This window comes from Thrips palmi, unplaced genomic scaffold, assembly GCF_012932325.1.
Source record: "Thrips palmi isolate BJ-2018 unplaced genomic scaffold, TpBJ-2018v1 HiC_scaffold_8, whole genome shotgun sequence".
NCBI classification, from domain to species: Eukaryota; Metazoa; Arthropoda; class Insecta; order Thysanoptera; family Thripidae; genus Thrips; species Thrips palmi.
In genome coordinates this window covers 320,684-344,954 of record NW_023144635.1, presented here as the reverse complement: position 1 = coordinate 344,954, position 24,271 = coordinate 320,684, and the positions used below count along the sequence as shown (strand labels likewise).

Here is a 24,271-nt window from a genome sequence, read left to right as displayed (position 1 = left end):
TGGAATGGCGAGAAGTCTGACCTTTGGATTTGTAGTGAAACGGCTATCTTTTTGACCCCCTGCAGACAAACGGCTAACTGTTTTCTCCACTTTCCGAGTTTGGATACTTATATATTTACAATCAATTGAGCCTGTCAAATTTGACCTTATCCAACAGATGTCAAAAGTTTGTCAGAGCAGATTGACACATAACATGAGTCTGTCACGTGCGTCTAACCTGAGAAAAACTCAAGGAACCCGGCCAACCCTAACCTCTCCCGAAAAGTCAGTTAGCCGTTTGTCTGCAGGGGGTCAAAAAGATAGCCGTTTGTCTGCAGCTCCCACAGCCGTTTGTCTGCACTCCCTTTGGAGATAGCCGCTTGTTCCGACGAGGTGTCGAAAAATGTCCTGTAAATGCCGTTAATTTATTACCAGTTTTCACTGTAGATCAATTCACAGCGTTTACTGTGATCAACTCACGGGATTCACTGTGATCTTGTTCGCGGTGTTCACTGTGATCTGGTCCCCAGTAAACTCTGTGAGTTTGACACCGCTAAGCACCGAAGTACTGCAAATCAGGCTCCAATTCACGGCGTTGACTGTGGCCAGATCACAGTGAACACTGTAACCGAGATCACAGTGAACGCCGTGAACTAGTTCACAGCAAACGCCGTGAATTGCATAACAGCAAACATTGGCAATAAATTAACGGCGTTGACAGGACATTTTTTGTAGAGTGGAGTGCGAGAGAGACAGAGCGACGAAAAGGACTCTCAGATCAGCCCCGATCAGTCGTGGTCTAGCCCGTAGTGGCAATGGTAATGGAGGCAGGCAACACAGCGCGCCCGTGCGCTGCGGCTTGCCTACCCGCTCTTCCGCGGGCGCTCCGTGCCGCAGATCGCATTTCCGCCTCACAGTGGACCAGAAGACCAGTGGAGGCGGCCTAAACTCTAGACGCGTTTTGAGCTCCAGAGTCGCTAAATGGGACTCGAACCGAACGTGTGACCCCACCAATGGATTCTTCGTTCGAAGAGCTATCCATTGGTGGGGTCACACGTTCGGTTCCAGTCCCATTTAGCGACTCTGGAGCTCAAACCGCGTCTAGAGTTTTGGCCGCCTCCACCGGTCTTCTGGCCCACCGGGCGTCTGTCCTGCGCCAGCTTGTCGGAGGCTATCTCTCTGCGCAGCGGGGCTTCTAAGCCGGCCGGGCACTCGGCGTTATAATCCCTGGCCGCCCCGGCGGTCCGGGCCGGGCCTGGCCGGGCCGCCACCCCCTCACTGTTAGTTTCGTATAACAATGACCCGCACTGCTGCCTGCCGTACTGCCGCGCCGCCGTCGCCGTGCGCGTGAGCGGAATGGCTCGGGTCGCCGACGACACTGCCGGAGCGGCGCCACACGCTCAAACACTTCACGTCTAAACCACCGAAAACGTCAAACATTTTCGTTTAAAAATTCAAGTTTACAAGTGAAAATGGAAAATTTTCAGCCAGCTCATCATAGCGACTAGGGAATTTTTCTTTCCGAGAAATAATACTATTTGGTGGCACGTGGTTTCCCCGGTCGCGTTAGCCGAGGCCGCTCCAGCCTGGGTGACGGTTTATTTACAGAGACGCCTCTTCCTTGATGAGTCTGCGGGCGAGTTTATTCGACAGTGCCGTGCCGTGCCGTGCCGCGCCGTGCCGCGGTGAACCGAATGGGGTGCACGAGTCGCGGATTATTGCGGCACAGTGAGCTAGCAGCGAGTACTGCGCCTCGTTATACGGGCCACGCTGCGCCAGTCGCTAAACTATCCGGCCGCCGCGCCGCGCCAAGCATTTCCACATTCAATTACCGCAGCGCAGAGGCGATGCCGACACATAACTTTGGGCCGCGCGTTCGCGTTCCCGCCGCCCCGCCCCGCCCCGCCCCGCCCCGCCCCGCCGCGCCCCGCCGCGCCCAGCCAGCACATGTGGCCCGTTTCACTTGCGCCGCAGTGTCTCCCGGCGGCCATGCGTGCCAAGACGGCGGCAGCGGAGCGGGAAAATCGTCGACCGGCCCGGGTTCGAGTACGGCTGGCGGCCGGCGCGGTTTTGATTGTTTCCACTTTTTTTTCGGCCTGACTGGCTTAGCCAGCGGGTCAGTATGCGGCTGGCGGCGCCCCGCAGTGATTGGCCCGGAGATTAACGGTGGAGGGGCGCGGCGCGGTTCGGGGACCTACACGCTTGGATGGCCCAGTAATGCCTCCGAATCAAGTTATGGTTCGCTGTTGTTTCTTTCTCTTGTCTTTGTTTTCCCAGGCCTTGTTTTTGTTTCAACGTGTTATCTCTGGACGGCGCGCTCGGCCGAGAGGAAGTAATGCGATTGGCGGCCGGCCAATGTGCGTCGCCTGGTACGCACTTTGATCGTGTATCGATTGCCGATTGTCTCTGTCTCTCTCGCACTCGCGGGGCGTCCCGCAAGGGAGCGAGGGAGACGGCGACGACGGAGACAGCCTGCCGGCGGCGCGTGCAGACTAGTGCGGGCGGTCTCGTCGTGTTAGCGCCCCGCGCCCCGCCCAAGAAGTGGCCATTTCCTACTGCGCGCTGCACACTGCTTCCCGATGTCCGATCACGCCCGCCGCGCCCCGCCCCGCCCCGCCCCGCCCCGCCCCGCCCCGCCCCGCTGGGCTCCAGCCAAATCTACAAACGGCTGGGGAGATTAATAGGGTCTCAAGAGTCGGCCAAACTTTTCAGCGCTGCCTGCCGGGCGGGCCGGCCGGGCCGCGCGGGCGAGGAGGCACGGATGGCTGCCCGCGCCGCCGCGCAGCCACGTCGAGCCGAACCATCAATTCGGACCATTTTTGAGGAAGCAAAAAAAAATCGAAAGAGAAAGAGAAGAGCGTGGAAGCACGTGCCCCTTCCCCCTCTCGCGCTGCTGCCGGCAGCAGTGACGTTGTCCCGAGGAATTTCCACGCTCGTGCGGAAAAATGTCGTTTGTCATTTTCGTGAGCCAAGCGGAGTCATTTAGCCTTATTTGTTCGTCACTTTCGAATCCCGGAACAAAGCCGGTTTCGGTGTAAGCCTCGCCAAAGGACTGGGTCGTCGTCGGCCTCCACCCCCCCCCCCTCCCCCACCCCCCATCTTTTTTTGCGGTGTGCTTCCCTCACCTGTCCTTGCTCCTCGCCAACATCCTTCCCCGTCATCCTGGCCGATCCGTCTCTGCCTCCCTGCACCATTATTATCACGTGCCACGCCCCGCCACACCCCACCACGCCCCGCCACGCCCCGCCACGCCTCGCCACGCCTCGCCACGCCCCGCCACGCCTCGCCACGCCCCGCCACGCCCCGCCACGCTCCGCCACGCCCTGCCACGCCCCGCCACGCTCCGCCACGCCCTGCCACGCCCTGCCACGCCCCGCCCCGCCACGCCCTGCCACGCTCCGCCCCGCCACGCCTCGCCCGGCGCAGCAGAGAGATTAGCCGGGGCCACGCGCCGTTATACATTCAGGACACGTGTCGCCACGTGCGCACTCACCTGGCATTGCGCTCGTGTGTGTGTGTGTGTGTGTGTGTGTGTGTGTGTGTGTGTGGACGCGGTACGGGTGCTTCCATGTACGTCATCGTCCCCAGGAGGGTCCCCAGGAGGGTGCCCAGCGGTTTGGTATCCGCATGCCTGGATGGTGCCTGGATGGTGCCTCGATGGTACCTGGCCGGGGCTACCCGCCCGCACGGCCCTCGCCTTTCAGCGTGCAGGCATGTCGTCGCCCGCCCTCCCCCCCCCCCCCCCCACCCCCCCCCTTGTCTCCTCCAGTCTCGGTGGGGCCGCAATCCAACGCCCCAATGCGCTCAACACCCTCCACTCAGCGGCACGGCAAGCACGCCAAGCAAACGGGCCTGCTTCTTCGCCCCGCCCCGCTCTGCCCCGACCGCGCGAGTCAACGCGAGTCAACACTACGTGCGCCGGGCGAGCGATTCTGCTGCCCCACACTCCCTCGCTCTGCCTCTCTCGCACTCACGGAGTGTGCCGGAAACGGCCGAAGAGGTGCGAGGGAGGCAGAGTGAGGAGTGTGGGCCGTTAAATCACCCAACTTGCTAGCTATGGTGTTGTTGTAGGTGCATGTACTCTCTCGGACGGGTATGCAGCTCTCGCGCATACACAGACACGCGCTCACGCTGCCTTCCAACGCAACGGTAGCCTCAACACCCCAAACAAATCGAAGGACGCTCTGCCGCGCTCTACTCGAGGCTCTACTCCCCGGGCCGGGCCGGCTGTGTGCGACTCCCTCCCCTCGTCGCCGAGCCCCTTGTCGCCCTCGTCCGCGTCGTGGTCCTCGACGTCGTCTTCGAGGTCGACGGAATCCGCCCCGGTCCTCGGCCCCAGCCTTAGTCTTAGCCTAACCCGTGCTCGGCGTACTGTGCGCCGCTTATTGCCCCAATGCACCGCGAATGCAATGCGTTTGAGGGCGCCGCGCTGTGCTGTTGGCTCTCTGCGCCCGGCAAGTGGTTGCTGCAGGACTGTTTCGAGTGTCTCTGTTTCGTCGCTCTGTCTCCCTCCTCGCGCCTTGAGCCCCATGAGTGCGAGAGAGACAGAGCGACGAAACAGACTCTCGGAATCGGCCTGCTGGTGCTGCCGGCGTCGCGGCGCACAGCGAGACGCCGCCGCCCCGCGAGCCGCGCCATCCCCGGGACGAGAAGAAAAGGCACTACACTGCGTGCTGCGCGGCGCGGCGCGGCGTGGCGCGGCGTGGCGTGGCGTGGCGCAGCGTGGCGCGGCGTGGCGCGGCGTGGCGAGGCGGGGCGTGGCGTGGCGCGGCGTGGCGTGGCGCAGCGTGGCGTGGCGCAGCGTGGCGAGGCGTGGCGAGGCGAGGCGCGGCGCACAGTGGGCCAGAAGACCGATGGAGGCGGCCAAAACTCTGCGTTTTGAGCTCCAGAGTAGCTAAATGGGACTCGAACCGAACGTGTGACCCCACCAATGGGTTGCTCTCCGAATGAGGAATCCATTGATGGGGTCACACGTTCGGTTCAAGCCCTGTTTAGCGACTTTGCAGCTCAAAACGCGCCTAGAGTTTTGGCCGCCTCCACCGCTCTTCTGGCCCACTGTGCGGCGTGGTGAGGCGTGGCGAGGCGTGGCGTGGCGGGGCGCTGCGGCCATCGCGGGGCGTCGTAGCGTCCCCCGTAAAGTACTTTGCCGGTGACGCGGCCTGGCCTCGCGGCCTCGCGGAGGGTGGCGGCACGGCGCCGCGGCGCGTGATTCCTATGCATTGCTTTCCGCGGACTCGCGTTCCTGCTGTGTATTACTTGCGAATCCACTGCGGAGGGGCGCGGCTCGGCTCGGCTCGGCTCGGCACGGCTCGGCACGGTGCGGCAGGGCGCGGCGTGGTTCTGCGGCGAGGCAGAGCAGGGCGTGCCGATCTCGGTGCTGATCGCGATGCATAAGGGATGCAGCTTTTGCCCTCATCTCCCTCTCCGGCGCCCTACCCGGCCCTCTCTGGGAGGTGTGTGTGTGTGTGTGTGTGTGTGTTCGTTCACCCTCCGCGCGACCCGACACTACTTTTTCCCGACCCTCACGCGTCTCTCTCTCTCTCGCTCTCTCTCTCTCTCTCTCTCTCTCTCTCTCTCTCTCTCGCGCGCGCGCGCGCGCGCTCTCTCTCTCTCTCGCTCTCTCTCTCTCTCGCTCTCTCTCTCCCCCTCGTTCCTCCGTCACGCGGGTGCATGTTAGGGGGAAGAAGGAAGCATTTCTTTTGTTCGAACTGAAAAGGGGTAAGTGGGGTGGGGATGGGTACAGTGACAAGGCCGACGCCGGGCTGCAGGATGAGGATGAGGGGCAAAAAAGAGGTGGAGAGAAAAGAAGTTTGGAAGAATGGCCAGCGGCGAGGGGAGGAGGGGGGAGTAAAAAATAAAAGTGGCACGTGATGTAGAGCGTCTTTTGGAATGCCGTCCCGGCCGGCCGTCCTGTGCATGACGGCGATGTGGCCCCGGCCAACCCGGCCGCTTCGACGAAATCAATGAGAGACTGTAGCGGCCGCCGCACGCGTCGCTGCCCAGCTGACTGATTCCGAGAGTCCTCGCTGTCTCTCTCGCACTCATGGGGCGTCCCGTACAGGTGCGAGAGAGACAGAGCGACGAATCTCGGAATCAGCCCTCCAGGACCTCAGGCAGCCCTTCGGCAGGCGGGCCATGGCGACCACTTGCACTCGTGCCCTTCCAATGGCCCATCATATAAAAGTGAAGGGCCGCCCCGCCGTGCGTGTGTATGTGTGCGTGCGCGCTTTAGGCCCTTGACGTGCCTCCCCTATCGAGCCTTTCGAGCCCCCTAGCCCCCGAGGCCCAGCCAGCCGGGCGGCGTGACCTTCGAGGACAGACAGGCGAAGAAGTCCTACGTGTGTTAGCCCGGCCTCTGCGGCCCCGGGCCCCGCACTGCTAGCTCCAGGGCGGCGCGGCGCGGCGCCTTTTCAAGACAGCGATGGCTCAATTTCCTGGACGCGGCCTGGAGCTGCCTCGCTGGAGCTCACTGGCGCAGGAGACGCTCGCGACGGTTTTTCGCCGGCAAGCGCGTGCGGCCGTCGCGCGGCCGTCGTGCGGCGCGGGGAGGGCGACAAGTGGGGGTAGGCGCCATCTCCATGGAGAAGAGGGAAATTTATCTGCGCGATGGACGCATAAAAATTGCAAAAAAGGGGCGCGCTGCCGCCGCCAGGCCGCCGCCGCTGCTCCGTCTCGAGGCGGACGAGTGGGCGCTGGAGCAGGGCGTGCGCGCGGCAAGTACAGTGTGGGTGCGACGGTCCGAGCGTCCATGGCGGAAGCGTCGGCGACGACGGCCCGGAGGACATATTGGAGGGCCGGCTGAGTGGCGGCCCTGACTTATGGCGGCCATCTCGGAGGCCACACGCAAAGCGAAGAGGGAAGAGGAGAGCGAAGCCCCGCATCGCCGAACTGCCGCGCAGCCCGCCGCGCAGCCCGACGCCTGATGAAGCTCGCAGACCGTTACTGGTTCCGCGGCGGCCCGTCGGGGTTGGCCGAGGGGAGGTGAGGAGCACAGCATAATCCGCCGATCTCGCCGCCGTCGGCACCGCCACCTCGCGTGCCCACGGCTGGCTGGCTGGCTGCCTGGCTGCCCGGCTGCCTGGCTGCCTGGCTCTGGCTGGCTGCCTGGCTGGCTTCCTCGCTGCACTCAGAAAACCTTACAAACTATTTTGGGCCTTACAAAGAAAAGTAGTTTGTATAACAAAGTATTTTGAGCATACACTCTAAAAAAAATGCTTCTTAAATTTCATAATCTGGATTTGAAGTTATTTGTAGAACAATGGATCTTAAATTTCATATCCAAAAAGTTCTTAAATTTCATAACTTGCTGTTCTAAACTTTCAGAAGTGGTTTATGAAATGTAAGAACTAGTTTATTAATTTTTTAGAATCAATTGGTTTTGAAAATTCACATTTGGTTCTGAATCTCTACAACCAATATTATGAAACATGATAATAGTTTCATTACTGCCCACAAAATGTATAAATAAAAAATAATAATAAATAAAACCTTTATCCCTTTCTTAATGAATATGTTACAAATGATGAAATCTCAGAAAGCTATGATTTCTTTTCACACTCAGTATTGTCGCAAATCGTTGCAGCTGGCCAACGGAAATAAGCATTGTACTGTAGTGCAGTCGACGCTGTTAACAGTCAGAGGCGCAGCAGTGCATAAGATCCAGATGCACTTTAGGGAAACTCGGTCGACACGCAGAAACTACTTTGGGGACGAGGATGAAAGAGGAGAAGCGAATTGACATAATACGCCACCCACACGTTCATCGCCCGTCCCTACAGTTAAGAAGATGGAATAACAGCACTCAGTAACACCGCTTTTGGCGAAAACACGTCCTTTTTCCGAGGGTCGCCAAAATAGCTTGTAACTCTTGAACACGAGTGGTGGCTGTTCGGCACCACAAGCAACACTTTAACTGCACTCTACGCACTACGCGCACTAACGGTACATAGCGAAACAAAATTGATGACGCGAACTTGCGGTGACGCGGACGCGAACTGGATACGATGTGCACAGCACTGGAGACAAAGACACACTAAAAGTGACGCAGTGTCGCCGAAATCCCGTGCGGCCGAGGGATTACGCGACCCCTCGCCGGGCACAGGTAGCTTCGGCTTCGGCCGGCAGGCCGGCGAGCGGTGATTTTCCGTGGAAGCAGCGCCGACTCGGCTCGGGGCGGCTCGGCTCGGCCGGCTCGGGGCGGCTCGGCTCGGCTCGGCTTGGCCGGCTCGGCTCGGCTCGGCCCGGAGGACGGTGGCCGGTCAGGCATTGCAAGGGACGCGATTTGCAGCCTCTTGGGAAATACTACACACAAATTTTGAACATGCATTAAGGGGGGACCCTGGTGAAAAAATGACCAAAATTGCCAAAAATAGTATTTTCAAAGTTCATAGATAAAAATGTGCATAGAAGGTTTCAGATTCAACAGGTTGAACACCTTTAAACTATGTGGGTAGTTCCTTCATCATTTGGAAAGAAATAACATTGAGATCAGTTGTCGTTAGCTTCTACGCTCAACTTCACAGCTTTGCTCAGTCGACAAAAAATTTTGTCGTAGAAAGACTTCCTGCGTTCCTGGTTGACACCTACATGAGTCGTCTTGCATGGACTCTATTCATTGATGACTTATCGACAAATTTTAGTGACGGAATCTTGATATCAGCCCTACTTTTTTTAACACACACCTAAAAGTTTCAAAAAAGGCAAAAAATTCGATTTTTTTCAATGTTAAAATTTGAAAATTGATATCTCAGGACAGAAGATGAAATTGAAAATTCCGTCACTAAAATCTCTTCTATACATCTTAAGGATAACCCAAAAAAATTTTCAAGACTTTCCGTTCCAATGAAAGACGCAGGAAGATTTTTCCCCAACGCTCTAAAAAACACTAAAAAGCCACTTTTCTCAGAGACCGTTCAACATTTTGGATTGAATTTTGTTTTATGAACTCACCATAATGAACCCAATAATCAAGCAAAGTTTCAACTTTCTTGGATTATTTTAAAGCCTACTTGAAAGTTTCACCAGGGTCCCCCCTTAACTGGAGCATGCCTGCAAGTACGCTCCAACAAGCGCATGCCCGCCAAGCATGCACTAACTAGTGCATCATGCCATGTACACGCGAACTGAAGCAGACAGCTCTCCATACCTCTCATTAATGTAATAACTGTATGCACTAAAAAGTAGTAGGCATACGCTAGCAAAAGCGTGCTTGCTCCAGTTAGTGCATAAAATGTACGTTTTTCAGTTTGTAGACCGCCCCTAGGACTCCTACCTTAGCGGTTCGGAAAATGTTAACACATGCCGATAAAAATGAAAACTTCACCTCTTTATTAATTTAACCATGAATAAAGGACTAGGCAGCAGGACTAAACGGTTAAAAATTTCAGAACCTTGCTCTAAAATCGGCTAGCGTTATAAACTTTCAAAGCGAAAATCTAGATTTTAAGAACCAGAGTTATAAGTCACTCTGTTCTAAAAGTTTATAACCAGTTAATATTAAAATCCATAACCCAAATCTTAGGTTTCATAACACGATCTTAAATTTTATACGAAGGTTATAAAAATTGAGGTTTAGAACGTGATTATGAAATTTTAGACTCCTTTGGATATGAAATTTCATAATTTTTTTTAGAGTGATACGTAAAGCTTACAAAGAAAATACTTCGTAATTTACGAACTATTTCTTCGTATAACAAAGTATTTTAGTTTGTTATATGTATGCTCAAAATACTCTACAAATCAAAGAGTGTACATGGTATGCTCTAACTGGAGCATGCACTCTAAAAAAAGTTATGAAATTTCATATCCAAATAGGTCTGACATTTCATAATCACGTTCTAAATCTCAATTTTCATAACATTCTTATAAAATTTAAGATCCTGTAATGAGTTTTAAGATTTGGGTTATAGATTTCAAGAATAACTGGTTATAAATTTTCAGAACCGGGAATCTTATAACTCCGGTTCTTAATATCTAGATTTTCACTTTGAAAATTTATAACGCTTGCTGATTTTAGAACAGAGGATCTGAAATTTTTAATCATTTGCGTTCTGCTGCCAAGTCCCGTTTGTGTTCAGTTTATGGACACTGTGAAGTGAAAATAGCATGAAACAGAACCATTTGTCACAGGAAGTTCTTTTTGTGGTCAAAATCCAACCTCTGTAAGATGAATTTACTCTCAAAGTTGGGGGCTCCAACTCTCATTAGATTCTGAGTTATGGAGGTTTACATAAACTTTGAGCCGTTTCCCTAGAGATTTCTCACGACAAAGGAAAAAGTATGCAAACCTCAGATTCTGGCATTCAAGATATAAGAAAAAGAAAGCGTTGGTACATTTGAATATATCAGTCCAGAAGAGGCTGTAAAAGGTATTTTACTTGGCCCATTTTCATTTTTAAATTTGAGAGATTTTGCCTCATTTTTGTTGTTTTCAGTTTTACAGTAAAACTAAGAGAGATATTAAGAAAAGGCCAACACCATCTATTTTCAATGCGAAAATAAATATAATTGCCAGAATCTGAAGGATGGGTAGCTTTTACTTTGTCGTGAGGAGAATTTGAGAGCAACGACTAAAAGTTAACGTAAACATCCATAACTCAGAAACTATTAAGAGGTGGGGGCCTATTCTCAGTGTATGAGTTTATGCAATAGTAAGGAACTTTTACCCCAAAATTGAGACATCTGACACAAGTATTTTTAAAATGTACCATAGTCTTTTTTTTTACTGTACAATTACCCTAAATCAGTTGGTAAAGTTCTCTTTCTTCGGCAAGTGTTTACATTTTCCTATCCGATTAGATAGGAATCTTGATGGGCACAGCTAGAAATCGAAAAGCTTACATTGTATGCACAAATTGAAGCATGCCCGCCAAGCATGAAGCATGCACTTACTAGTGCATACATACCGTATCCGCTTACTACATCTAGTGCGTAAGAGGCAGGGAGTTGTCTGCTTCAGTTAGCTCGTACATGTCATGTATGCTGTGATAAGTGCATGCTTGGCGGGTATGCGCTAACCAGAGCGTGCTTGCAGGCATGCTTCAGTTAGTTCAAACAGTGTATACGCCGGGCCGTGTCGGGCCGGGCCGAGCCGCCCCGTCGGTGGCGAGCCGAGCCGGCGCTCGGGCGCTGCTTTCCCGGAAAATCACCGCTCGCCGGCCGGCCGGCCGAGGCTACCTGCACCGACCGAAGGGTCGCGAAATCCCTCGGCCACTCCGGATTACTGAGGGACTGCGTCATTTTTAGTGTGTCTGTGTCTCCAGAGCTGTGCACATCGCGTCCGGGTCCGAGAGCGAGTCAGTCGCGCCATCAATTTAGTTTCACTGGACCGTTTAGTGTTATTTCGGCGCAGTGCGTGTAGTGCAGTTGAAGTGCTGCTCGTGGTGCCCAACAGCCAGCACTCGTGTTTCAAGAGTTTGAAGCTAGATTGGCGATCTCCGGGAAAATGACTGTTTTCGTTACAAGCGGCGCAGCTGAATGCTGTAACTCCATCTTTTTAACTGCAGGGACGGGCGATGAACGTGTGGGTGGCGTATTATTTCAATTCGCTTCTCCTCTTTCATCTTTGTTCCCAAAGTATTTTCTTCTTGTCGATCGAGTTTCCCTAAAGTTTTCATCTGGATCTGAAACGCTGCTGCGCTGTTTACCACGTCGACTGAGGTTTGGCTCTCACGTGAAACTGTGATGTTCCTTGTGCGTAGCTCTCGGAGAAAAATGCCCGAATTGGTGCGCTACGATGCATAAGTGCTGCAAGATATTGAGTGTGAAAAGAAATGAAACCTGTCTGAGAATTCAGTATTTGTAACATAAAAGTTTAGAACGGGATATAAGATTTCACGATACATTCGTTGTAAAAAGTAATAAAACTGTTATGATGTTTCATAGCATTGGTTGTAGAGATTAAGAACCGGATATAAGTTTTCATAACACATTGCTTCTGAAAATTAATAAAAGAGTTCTTACATTTCATAAACCACTTATGACATTTTAGAACAGGTAGTTATGAAACTTAAGAACTATTTGGATATGAAATTTAAGAGCAATAGTTCTACAAATAGGTCCAAAACCAGGTTATGAAATTTCAGAAGCATTTTTTTTAGAGTGTGCCTGCAAGCACGCTCTAGCTAGCGCATGCCTGCCAAGCATGCACTAACTAGTGCATACATGCCATGTACACGCTTCCTGATGCAGAAAACTCCCTATCCCTTAGGCAGTAAATGTACGCTTCAGTTATCGTGTACATGGCATGTATGCACTAGTTAGTGCATGCTTGGCAGGCATGCGCTAGTTAGAGCGTGCTTGCAGGCATGCTCCAGTTAGAGCATACCATGTACCAGGTGGCTCAGAAACCCCGCGACAAAATGATTGCAGGCTACACGCCTGCAGCTGTGCATGCGGGCTTGCCTACGCTCCGGTCTGCGGGCGCCGGGACGCTATAGGGTGGCCACTCGTCCATGACGCACTGTCCACCGCGGACCGCGGCGCTGTCCTTCGCGCCAGGGCGCTGTCCTTCGCGGCGCTGTCCTTCACCCCGCGGCGCTGTCCTTCACCCCGAGGTGCTGTCCTTCGCGGCGCGCTGTCCTTCGCGGCGCGGCGCTGTCCTTCGCGGCACGGCACAGTCCGCGGCGCTGTCCGCGGCGGACAGCCCCACGGCGACGGCGCTGCGAAGGACAGCACCGCGCCGCGAAGGACAGCGCAGCGGTGGAGTGCGTCATGGACGAGTGGCCACCCTGGAGCATCCCGGCGCCCGCAGACCGGAGCGTAGGCAAGCCCGCATGCACGGCTGCAGGCGTGTAGCCTGCAATCATTTTGTCGCGGGGTTTCTGAGCCACCTGGTACACTCTTTGATTTGTAGAGTACTTCGTAAGGTTTTAAGAGTGTGGCTGCCTGGGGAGCTGCCTGCCTGGCTGGCTGGCTGGTGGGCTGGCTGGTGGGCTGGCTGCCTGGCGGGCTGGCAGCCTGGCTGACAGCACCAATGCTTTTCCCCACATTCTCACGCCCCGGACGCAACGCGCGGCGCAGCGCTGCCGTCCTAAGTAAAGAGGCGGGCGGATGAGCGCGGCGGCGCTCGGCGGCCGGAGCGCGGACCGCAGGCGGCGGAGGGCGGCGGCGCGGTGGAGAGGAGAGAGGCGCCCGCGTGCTGGCGATGTCTGTGTTATCGTGTGTTTGCAGTGGTCGGCGGGATTGGCTACGTTTAATGCGCCGCCCCTGCCAGAGCGGTGGCGCTCTTCCGCCCTGCCCTCCCCGTGCTCTCCACCCGCCCTCCCCGTGCTCTCCACCCGCCCTCCCCGTGCTCTCCACCCGCCCTCCCCGTGCTCTCCACCCGCCCTCCCCGTGCTCTCCACCCGCCCTCCCCGTGCTCTCCACCCGCCCTCCCCGTGCTCTCCACCCGCCCTCCCCGTGCTCTCCACCCGCCCTCCCCGTGCTCTCCACCCGCCCTCCCCGTGCTCTCCACCCGCCCTCCCCGTGCTCTCCACCCGCCCTCCCCACGCTCTCCCCGCGCTCTCCGCAGCGCTCTCCCAGCGCGCCCGCACTGTAAGCGGATTGGCGGCCGGGTCGCTTCCTCTTTCTATTAGGCTGCAATTATTTGGGCCGGTCTTGATTGGCTAGGGACAGCGGGCTGCTTCCGAAGCGGCGTCGTCGCCCCGTCTCCCTCGCAGCCGTGTGGCGGCGGCGGGGCCAGGCGGGGCGGCCCGGGGCCGTGCGAGAGGGACGGTGACACTGCTGCTCGAGAGTGGAGCTGCGCCAGCGCGGGATGGCCGGGCCGGCAAGGCCAGTAAGCTCATCAGTCGGAATGAATGGAGTGCAGCCCCACCAATCAGCGCTGCCTTGCTGCCTTCCCTGTACCCGCCGCCGGCCCGACATTGTCAGAAAATGAGTATCTTCCAGCCCCCACCCTCCCCCTCCTCTTCAAGATGGCTCTCTCTGCAATTAGCCTACCCTGCTCGACTTGGCCCTCGCCGGACATGACACGCTGCCTCGGTTACTTTTCCCCCGTTTTTGTTGTTGTTGTTGTTGTCGTTGTTGTTGTTGAACCACTGTTTACCGCGTGGCTGTAAAAGTGTGACGTCCTAATTTAGAAACTGACGCGCGCCGTCTCCTCGCGGGGCGGGGCGGGGTGGGGCGGGGCGGGGTGGGGTGGGGCGGGGCGGGGCGGGGCGGGGGCGGGGCACAGTGAGCCAGAAGACCGGTGGAGGCGGCCAAAACTCTAGACGCCTTGTGAGCTGCAAAGTCGCTTAACAGGGCTCGAACCGAACGTGTGGTCCCACCAATGGATTCCTCGTTCGGAGAGCAATCCATTGGTGGGGTCACACGTTCGGTTCGAGTCCCATTTAGCGACTCTGGAGCTCAAAACGTGTCTAGAGTTTTGGCCGCCTCCACCGGTCTTCTGGCTCACTGTGCGGGGCGGGGCGGGTAGTCCAATCCCCGGGCCCAGACGGTGTAGCGGAGCACCGCGGCCCTTCGCCCTGCTCGCACCCCTCGCGGCCGGTGCTGCTGTCGACCCTGCCGCTGTCACACGAAGGGAAAAACACTGGCACTCTGTATGCCCCGGCCTCGGCCCCGGTCCTGGTCGCCTGGACAGACTAGAGCCCTAGACGGCCGGGCCGACGGCCGACTGCCCGGGCACACTTAATTGTCCCAACAAAAGAAAGTAATACTCAGGCCCGGGACAGCCAAGCAACGAATGATGCAGGGAGGGCGTTGTTGCACGTGCGGGCGGAAAGAAAAAGGAAACCTGGAGGGGGGAGGGGGAATGAAAAAAATGTGGGGCTTCATTGCTGGGAGAGACTGACTGTCACGATGTCACGGAGTCCGTGTGGAGCAAGGCACCTCAGGGCCTGGAGGGTCTATGACTGCACTCTTAAAACCTTACGAAGTATTTTGAGCATACATATAACAAACTAAAATACTTTGTTATACGAAGAAATAGTTCGTAAATTACGAAGTATTTTCTTTGTAAGCTTACGTATGCTCAAAATACTTTGTTATACAAACTACTTTTCTTTGTAAGGCCCAAAATAGTTTGTAAGGTTTTCTGAGTGTGGGCTAGAACCCTAGGCCAGCCAGGTTCTGCCAGGTTAGGTTAGGGGCCGAGATACCTCCTCCTCCTCCTCCTCCTCCTCCACCACCACCTCCACCACCACCACCACCACCACCACCACCACCACCACCACCACCACCATCACCACCACCCCCGATGTTGCAGCTAGATAAACGCCTGAAAGGCAGGCAAAAGCCACACTTTGCCCTGTAAGTCGTCAAAAAGTGCTGCTTTTCCCCCTGAAGGCCGCCTCTGGCTCCGCCACTGGGTCCAGGGTGGCGGTGCAGCCTCCCGGGCGGAGTCGGCGCCTCGCTGCCCTGCGTTGCCCTGCGTCACGGTGCCTGGGGAAGGCGAGCGCGCTGCTGCGCGGTATTTGTGTTTGTGGACCTCGAGTCCCTTATGTTTGTCCTCTGGCGCGGCTAGCTGGTCCAGGCGGCGGCCAGTGGTGGCAACAACCCCGCGCCCGGCCGCGCCCCGTGCGAGTCACGCCCAGGGCGGCCAGGGCAGAGTTCTGCAATGGGTGGGTCGGCTCGACCCGCCGCCTGGGCTGTGCGAGAGAGAGCGACTGTGCACGGGTCTTGGCGAAGCGGCAGCGGTCTGGCCATCCCCCCCTGCCAAATGTTGTCAAACTGTTCCGGGACGGTCCCCGTCACCGGCCGGCAGAGTCGCTGGCGGCCCGGCGAGCGGCGTTGAGGTGCGCGCTTGCCTGGAAGAAGCGAGCACATCATGCGTCTCTCTCGCTCTCAAGGCGGACCTATGGGAGAGACAAGGACGGCTGCGGCCGAGCGGCGCGCTGCCGTGGCTCGCAACGAGCCAGCCGAGCCTAGCGCGCTGCGGACACGGCTCGGCAGCAGACGTCGAGCCTGTGCGGGGACCCGGGTGGAGAGTCTACCCGCTCCTAGAGCTGGGTCGGGTCCGGACCCGACCCGTGCACACCCAGCCGGGCCGGGTCGTGGAACCATGGCCAAGAGCGCAAGACGGCGGCGGGTCGAGAAAACCCACCCATTGCAGAACTCTGGCCCAGGGCGGCCAGGGCGGCGGCCAGGGTGACCCGTGCTGCCCCCTGGCGGCTGAATGAGGAGTAATCACGCCTGGCTGCAAATAACACATTGTGAGGGCCCTGCCCACCCAGCCAGCCAGCCAGCCAGCCAGGCGGAGCTGGGCCGGGCACACTCGTAAATTTACATAACAAGCGGCCGGCCTCTGGGTCCACCGGGCGCGCCCCGCTGCAGCGGCCGACACGACGGCGCCGTCCACGAGTGCAGCGGCGTGCCCGGCCACCGCCTCGCCGTGCCACGCCCCGCTTGGCCGCGGCGAGGACGACCAGCGTCGCGCGGCGCGGCGCAGATTGGACCGGCGAAAAATGGTCGCCGGGGGAACGGGACGCGGCGAGGCGGCCGTGAATGATGAAGACGATGATGCCCGCCGTGTCGTCGGCCAGCTGGCGGGGAAGCTGGCGCGGCGTGCGGTCTGCCCCCTGGTGTGCCCACTGGTGTGCCCACTGGTGTGCCCCCTGGTGTGCCCACTGGTGTGCCCCCTGGTGTGCCCCCTGGTGTGCCCCCTGGTGTGCCCCCTGGTGTAGACGTGTGCGCCGACCCCAATTTGATCGGCGGCGGCGCTTGGCCAATTTAAGGCCGGCGGCGGCGGCGTAATCGGCGTATTCGGCGTGAAAGAAATTTTGATTTTACCAACCATAGGGTCTCAAAATTTTGTCAGTCACAGGTTAAAAATGATATAAGTGCTCAAGTAGAACAAGTTATTAACAAATATATACGTTAAATACGTAAAAGACCATTTACTTTCTTGGTGTTAGATTTTCGGCATCTTAATGAACTACGACGCCAAAGCGGAGAGAGGGGTAGGGAAGGTAAGGCAAAGACGGTATGGCTCATTTTCGTCAGGAAAACGCGTTTAGCTCAAGGAAACTTCAGGTTTTCGAGGTATTTTGTGATCTGAGACCTTCAGAACCAATAGTTTTATTCGCGCCGATTACGCCGACCGTTTCGACCGGCGGCGGCGGCGCGGCTGCCTTCGACGGCGGCGGCGTCGTGACCGGTCAGCGCACATCTCTACCCTGGTGTGCCCCCTGGTGTGCCCACTGGTGTGCCCCCTGGTGTGCCCACTGGTGTGCCCCCTGGTGTGCCCCCTGGTGTGCCCCCTGGTGTGCCCCCTGGTGTGCCCCCTGGTGTGCCCCCTGGTGTGCCCCCTGGTGTGCCCCCTGGTGTGCCCCCTGGTGTGCCCCCTGGTGTGCCCACTGGTGTGCCCCCTGGTGTGCCCACTGGTGTGCCCCCTGGTGTGCCCCCTGGTCGCCGTGGTGGGCTCCACCTGCCGGACCGCGCGCTGCGGCAGACGGACACGGCTCCGCGCTGGAGCTTCTGCGACACAGCAGAAAGGAGACAACCGGTCGGGGTTTTCAAACAAGTTCGCGCCGTGCCGCTGACCGACCCCTGCGGACTGCTTCCGAGAGTCGTTTCCGTCGCTCTGTCTCTCTCGCACTGACGGGGTGTCCCGTGTGCGAGAGAGACAGAGCGACGAAAGTGACTCTCGGAATCAGTCTGCTGTAGCGGTGTAGCAGGGTGGGCGCCGGGCCTCGTCGGCGATGCATTAAATATTGACCGCAATTAACCGGGCCAGTCAGATCCACGCGCTGTAGTGCCCAGTGTAGGGCCCCTGTGGTGCCCCATCGTGGACGGCCCGTCGGGGTCGCCTCGCCCAGCCTCGCCCAGCCTCGCCCCCTGGTCCAGGCCTGGTCGAACGTGGCGGTCGTAATACCACGGTGGCGCGCACCATTCTCCCTCTTTTAAACAAATCTCTCTCTCTCTCTCTCTCTCTCTCTCTCTCTCTCTCTCTCTCTCTCTCTCTCTCTCTCTCTCTCCCCCCCCCCGTCCGCCACTCTGGTCCCTCACGTATTCCATTTACCTCCTTCCCCTTTATATGTGCTTGTTGGTCTGAATGATGGCGCCGCCGTGTTTTTACAGATAAACTGCTGTGCATTACGCTGCCGTGCTGCCGTGCCCGCTGCTCCTCCAACCAGCGGCCCCCTCCCCTCCGCCCCTTCCCCCTCCCCCTCCCCTCCGCCCCCTCCCGCGGGGGGTTAGCGACTGTCCCCCGTGTAATCTGATCGCCGACGCCAAGGTGCAGCCAACTGGGGGGCGGCGCCAAATTGTTATTTCTCGCAATAAAACGCCGAGCCAGGTGTAGCCGTGGTGTAGTGCGCGCCGCGGCTGCTGGAGAGAGAGAGACAGAGAGAGAGAGAGAGAGAGAGAGAGAGAGAGAGAGAGAGAGAGAGAGACGCTGATTCATCGGGCCAGCGCATCACCACACTGGTCAAAAATCCTTGATCCAGTATCCGCCACTACCATCGTTCACTTCTATTTTCTTTTATTATTTTATTTTTGCATTACGAATAGCGGCAATTCTTTGGCTGTTATTCAAAGCGTTTTCGCAGACCTGCTCCCCCGGCTCGTTGCATTGTGTACATTCTATGGCGACGACACACGCGCGCTTGCTCGCATCATGCAAGCGGGAAAGAGGACGACACGGGAGAAATGGGGTGTGGGGGAGGCGGGGGGGCGGGGATTATGAATTGTGTCTAAGCGCATAGCAGCAGGGTGCAACGCGTCTTGGTCGCTTTCTCCCTTTTGCCTCGTGAATTTATACGTCTGCAGGGAGCGTGTCTTGCGTGCGCCGTGCGTGTTGCGTGTGTGTGTGTGTGTGTGTGTGTGTGTGTGTGTGTGTGAGCTTGTACGTGTCGAGCAGTCGCCGGGGCACGTACAGTGTGGGCACCGTGTGGTGGTAAATGTAGCTGGTGACGCGCGGACGGACAAAGCGTTCCCCGGGGGACGCGGACGGACGACGCGGAGCGGTGACCTCATAAGTGTCTGTCAGGCCCCGCCCCGCCGCGCCGCGCCGCGCCCTGCTCGAGTCGGCCACAAAGCAAAACACTGCGGCTGCCGCCGGGGTCTCGAAATGGTCCACAAAGGTGCGCCGCGGGCCGCACGGCGCACGGGTAGCGCGTTAGCGCTCCGAGGCGAGGTGGGTACACTGTTATTCCTGGGTGTTCAATAACTAAGCGCCTTAAGGCGTTTGCCTCAAAAACCTAGACGCCTTGATGCGCTTAGTTACTCAACGCCTAAGGCGTTTAGTTACTCAACGCCTAAGGCGTTGAATTACAAGACACCTTTGCTTGGCCTGTACCCACCACAACAGCAGTGGGAGTACTAATGCAATACAAGCTGCCTCTTTCCATTGCCTCAAGGCGTCTAACTACTATACGCCTTCCAAGGCGTTTAACTGCTAGACACCTTGGAGGTGTGCAGAGGCTGAACAGCTTGACTGTCTTTGAATACAGCCATGCCATCCCTTGTTTGAACCAAGGTGTTTAGCAGCTACGCACCTTTGAAGGTGTCTTACCATTAAACGCCTTGCAAGGCGCGCAGCAGTTAAACACCTTGACACAATGGGCCAGGGCAGCCTGCACTGCTAATGTATGCATGGAGATTTGTCCATATTTTTCCATTTGTTTTAATAATCTACACATACCTGTCAAAAATTAGTTTGTGATGCTGAGTTGTCAATATCCAATTAAGGATGGAGACGGCTGTTGTCAATACGTGTGACCAAACCGCAGAATGTTTTTGTCAGTGAATAGCAGTCATCACTTACTATTGTCCTAAAATTAACTTGAGTCTTATTGTTGGTTGCAAAGTAAATTAACACAAAGGCGGCAATAAAAATTTGGCCTTGAAGGAAAGAAGCACAAATATAAGTCCTTTTCTCCATTGTGAAGAATCCACAATGGACCAGGCGCTGGTGAGGTTGGGCTGCCCCAGTAGATGGAGACATTTTCAGAGTTTAGAGGCGTGTCAACATATGTGACGCACTGTCACATCCCCTTCGTTCGATTCGATTCATGATTTCACTGCCACGAAGCGCTCAAATTCGTGTGCAACAGTCTAAAAACGAAATAAACCGAGCCGTAAACATTTGCGACGCAACAAACAAAATGCTGCCAACCTATGAAATGAAAAGAACGTCTGTTTTTTTTTTCGTTCTTGTCTTTTCATTTCATAGGTTGGCAGCATTTTGTTTTGTTGCGTCTCAAATGTTTACGTGCGAGTTCGTGTGTGCTTCTTGGCTCGGTTTATTTCGTTTTTAGACTGTTGCACACGAATTTGAGCGCTTCGTGGCAGTGAAATCATGAATCGAATCGAACGAAGGGGATGTGACAGTGCGTCACATATGTTGACACGCCTCTAAACTCTGAAAATGTCTCCATCTACTGGGGCAGCCCAACCTCACCAGCGCCTGGTCCATTGTGGATTCTTCACAATGGAGAAAAGGACTTATATTTGTGCTTCTTTCCTTCAAGGCCAAATTTTTATTGCCGCCTTTGTGTTAATTTACTTTGCAACCAACAATAAGACTCAAGTTAATTTTAGGACAATAGTAAGTGATGACTGCTATTCACTGACAAAAACATTCTGCGGTTTGGTCACACGTATTGACAACAGCCGTCTCCATCCTTAATTGGATATTGACAACTCAGCATCACAAACTAATTTTTGACAGGTATGTGTAGATTATTAAAACAAATGGAAAAATATGGACAAATCTCCATGCATACATTAGCAGTGCAGGCTGCCCTGGCCCATTGTGTCAAGGTGTTAAACTGCTGCGCGCCTTGCAAGGCGTTTAATGGTAAGACACCTTCAAAGGTGCGTAGCTGCTAAACACCTTGGTTCAAACAAGGGATGGCATGGCTGTATTCAAAGACAGTCAAGCTGTTCAGCCTCTGCACACCTCCAAGGTGTCTAGCAGTTAAACGCCTTGGAAGGCGTATAGTAGTTAGACGCCTTGAGGCAATGGAAAGAGGCAGCTTGTATTGCATTAGTACTCCCACTGCTGTTGTGGTGGGTACAGGCCAAGCAAAGGTGTCTTGTAATTCAACGCCTTAGGCGTTGAGTAACTAAACGCCTTAGGCGTTGAGTAACTAAGCGCATCAAGGCGTCTAGGTTTTTGAGGCAAACGCCTTAAGGCGCTTAGTTATTGAACACCCAGGAATAACAGTGTACTATTGGAGTCGGCGCGGTGCGGCTTGGCTGCGCGGCGCGGTGCTTCGCGGGGACGGCCTGCTTCGCCACGCCTCGCCTCGCTGAAAGCGACGCCGCTCATAATGAAAGCTCGTTAGGTGGCTGCCCCGCTGTTTTCTTTCCGAAGCCCGTATAATGCCAGTTCGTTACCGGCGCTGGCGGCCCGGCGGCTTGGCGGCACTGCCACCGGCCGGGCTGGCCGGCCGCCCTGGGCCCGCCCTGGGCCCGGCGGGCCTCGGATAAAGGCCGCCCTTGTCCCCCGGAAAGAATGGCGGGCTGTCTAGCCGAGGCCGGGCCCAGGCCGGGCAGAGGGGGCAGCCGATGTACAGTACGTGCCCGGAGATACATGGCCCTGGCCGCCAGGCCGCGCCAGGCGCCATGCCCCGGTTTGAGGTGAGGAACCCTGCCGCGGTGGCTCGGCTCGGCTCGGCCCGGCTCGGCTCGGCCCGGCTCGGCTCGGCCCGGCTCGGCTCGGCCCGGCTCGGCTCGGCCCGGCTCGGCTCGGCCCGGCTCGGCCCGGCTCGGCTCGGCTCGGCTCGGCTCGGCCCGGCTCGGCTCGGCCCGGCTCGGCTCGGCTCGGCTCGGCTCGGCCCGGCCCGGCTCGGCTCGGCCCGGCTCGGCCCGGCTCGGCTCGGCTCGGCTCGGCTCGGCCCGGCTCGGCTCGGCTCGAGTGAGCTGGTTTCCGGCGCGGGCCGCGGCAAGGGAAGGCCCAGGCACGCCGCACGCCCGCCATGTATATTCAATGCACAGGCACAGCACGCCTCATTCCTGGCGGTGGAAAGTGGAAGGCAGCGAAGCCACTTTCCGTCGGAGTGGTCATCCGGCCGGGGGGGGGGGGGGGGGGGGGGGCTAGCCGATCTGGCCGCCGCCAAGCCACACCAACCCAGCTTAAAAATCCACTCATGAAGTCGAGGTGGAAACAGCGCATTCCACCTAGAAAGTGGCGATTCCACCTTGAGAAGAAGGTAATTCCACGTGGATGACGCCTTTCCACGTGGGCTTTGTAGATTTCCGCCCCGACTTATCTGGGTGGAAAACGATCTGTTCCACCTTGACAAGGTTTCCATGTGGAAGTCGCAAATTTCCACCCCAGCTTTACTAGGTGGAAATAATTCTTCCACCTGGGCAAAATTTCCGAGTGGAAATTAGAATCTTCCACCTGGTATTGTTATTGCCCGTGCGTTGAAGTCTCCGAGCCATTTTCAGATTTCCTCAATATTATGTTAACCTTCATAGCTATCTTAAATCTATGAGCGGAAATGGGTGTAGCGTGAAAAGTTAGGGTGGAAGGATCATTCTCCTCTTGAGTGGCGACGTACCGAGGGCTGACTGATGGACTCAAACACATCTTTCATATTCCGCCTGGAATTTCATTCCACCCAAGTGGAATCCATGTTCCACCCAGGTGGAATCCACTGCAACGTGGAAAATACAATTTCCACCTGGGATGGAAGGGCCACCTTGTAAAAGTAACCAATTATCACCTTGTAAACTGTTTCCACCCAGCCATTTCCATCTGACCCATTTCCACCTTACGTTTTCCACCTAGAAAGTAGCAAGTGGATTTTTAAGCTGGGAAGCCCTGGGCCTCGAGCACGTCCCGGACCTCAAAGCCTGATTGGGCCGCCCCGATGGACACACGGCCCTCTAGGCCCGGTGCGGTGCGGCGGCACAGGTCACTGGACAAGACGGCCAGATCGCCACATTCCGAGACTCGCTTTCGGCGCTGCGTCTCTCTCACGGTCATGGGGTGTCCCGTACAAGTGCGAGAGAGACAGAGCGAAGAACGCGACTCTCGGAATCAGTCTGGTGGGTGGGCTTGCTCGAGGAGCCCACCCTCAAGGAACCACGGCCACGACCGCCGCGCCCCAGTGTCTCCAAAAATAAGTCAAGTCTCCGGGAGCGCCGTGAGTTCGAGAGAGAGGAAGGGGCGCAGGGAACCAACGGCCTGCTTGCCTGACCGTGCCGGTTTTGTTCTGCGAAAAACGGTACGTAACAACGGTGCCTGGTTTTCCCATGAACTCCCTGGAAATCGCCTGTGTCTTTGCCATAGGCTTCCTGGGAAACACAGAAATAGTTTTTACCGTGAACGGCGGGCGGCACTGCCACAGGCATGCTCGCTCGCGGGTCAATCGCGCGTGCGTGGCGTGGCTCGGCGCGGCGTGGCGTGGCGGCGTGAGTCGGCCGCATCCCGGTCAGTGAATTGGGTTGTGGCTGCAGGACGTCGAACACGACTGCGTGTTGCGCTTGCCCCAGCAGGTACCGTCCCGTGTTTCCTTGTTGCCCGCGGCCGCCGCGGCCTCGGGCGTGTTACAGTGCAGTGCAGCCAGCCGCCGCGGCCTCGGCCGGCCTGCGGTGCATCGGGGTGGCGGCCGTACATCAACGCGTTCGCGGCCTCGCTCCCGGCGCGGCCACCGGCAACTTATCATAATAAAGCAGTCTGCGCGGCGGGGCCCCCAAATTTATCAATGAATGAAATTTGCGCGCGGCAACGGCGGCAACGCGAACGCACCGCCCCGCTGCACCGAGGAGGGCTGGCTGGCTGCAAAGTTTTGAAATATTTCTCTCGGCCGGTCATTACGTGGAGCCGGCCTCGGCCGCCCAGAGGGCCGCGGCCACCGGGGGAGCGAACCAGGACCGCGGTGGAGGCGGGGCACAGTGGGCCAGAAGACCGGTGGAGACGACCAAAACTCTTGACTCATGTTGTGCTCCAGAGTCGCTAAACAAGACTCGAACCGAACGACCGAACGGGTGACCCCACCAATGGATTCCTCGTTCGAGGAGCAATCTATTGGTTGGATCACTCGTTCGGTCCGTGTCCCATCTAGCGACTCTGGAGCTCAACCGCGTCTAGCCTGCGCCAGCGGTCTTCCAGCCCACTGCAAGTACCCTGCCGAAAACAAATTCCTAAGAAACGGTTGCCCTTTTCTACCAAGCAAGCGCTCGCCAGCCGACACCAGGCGGACGGAACACTCCCCGCACAGTGTGCCACACAGCCGCGCGTGTGCGTATGCGCGCCTTCCCCTGGCACGGCATGTTTGTTCCTGCACTCAGCGCTCTCGGACGACGCGTCAAGAGTCCCCTCTCGACCTGCCCGGCTTCGCCTGCTTCGCCTTGCCGTGCCTTGCCGTGCCCGGCTTTGACGAGCTGCATATGTAGT

The 24,271-nt window shown here is 56.8% G+C and overlaps 1 protein-coding gene across 1 annotated transcript in view; it reads left to right on the top strand.

Moving 5' to 3' along the window:
- LOC117653596 (neuroligin 4-like) overlaps positions 1-24,271 on the top strand; it is a 43,733-nt gene that overhangs the window by 1,157 nt on the left and 18,305 nt on the right. The gene's annotated exons all lie outside the window — the stretch shown is intronic.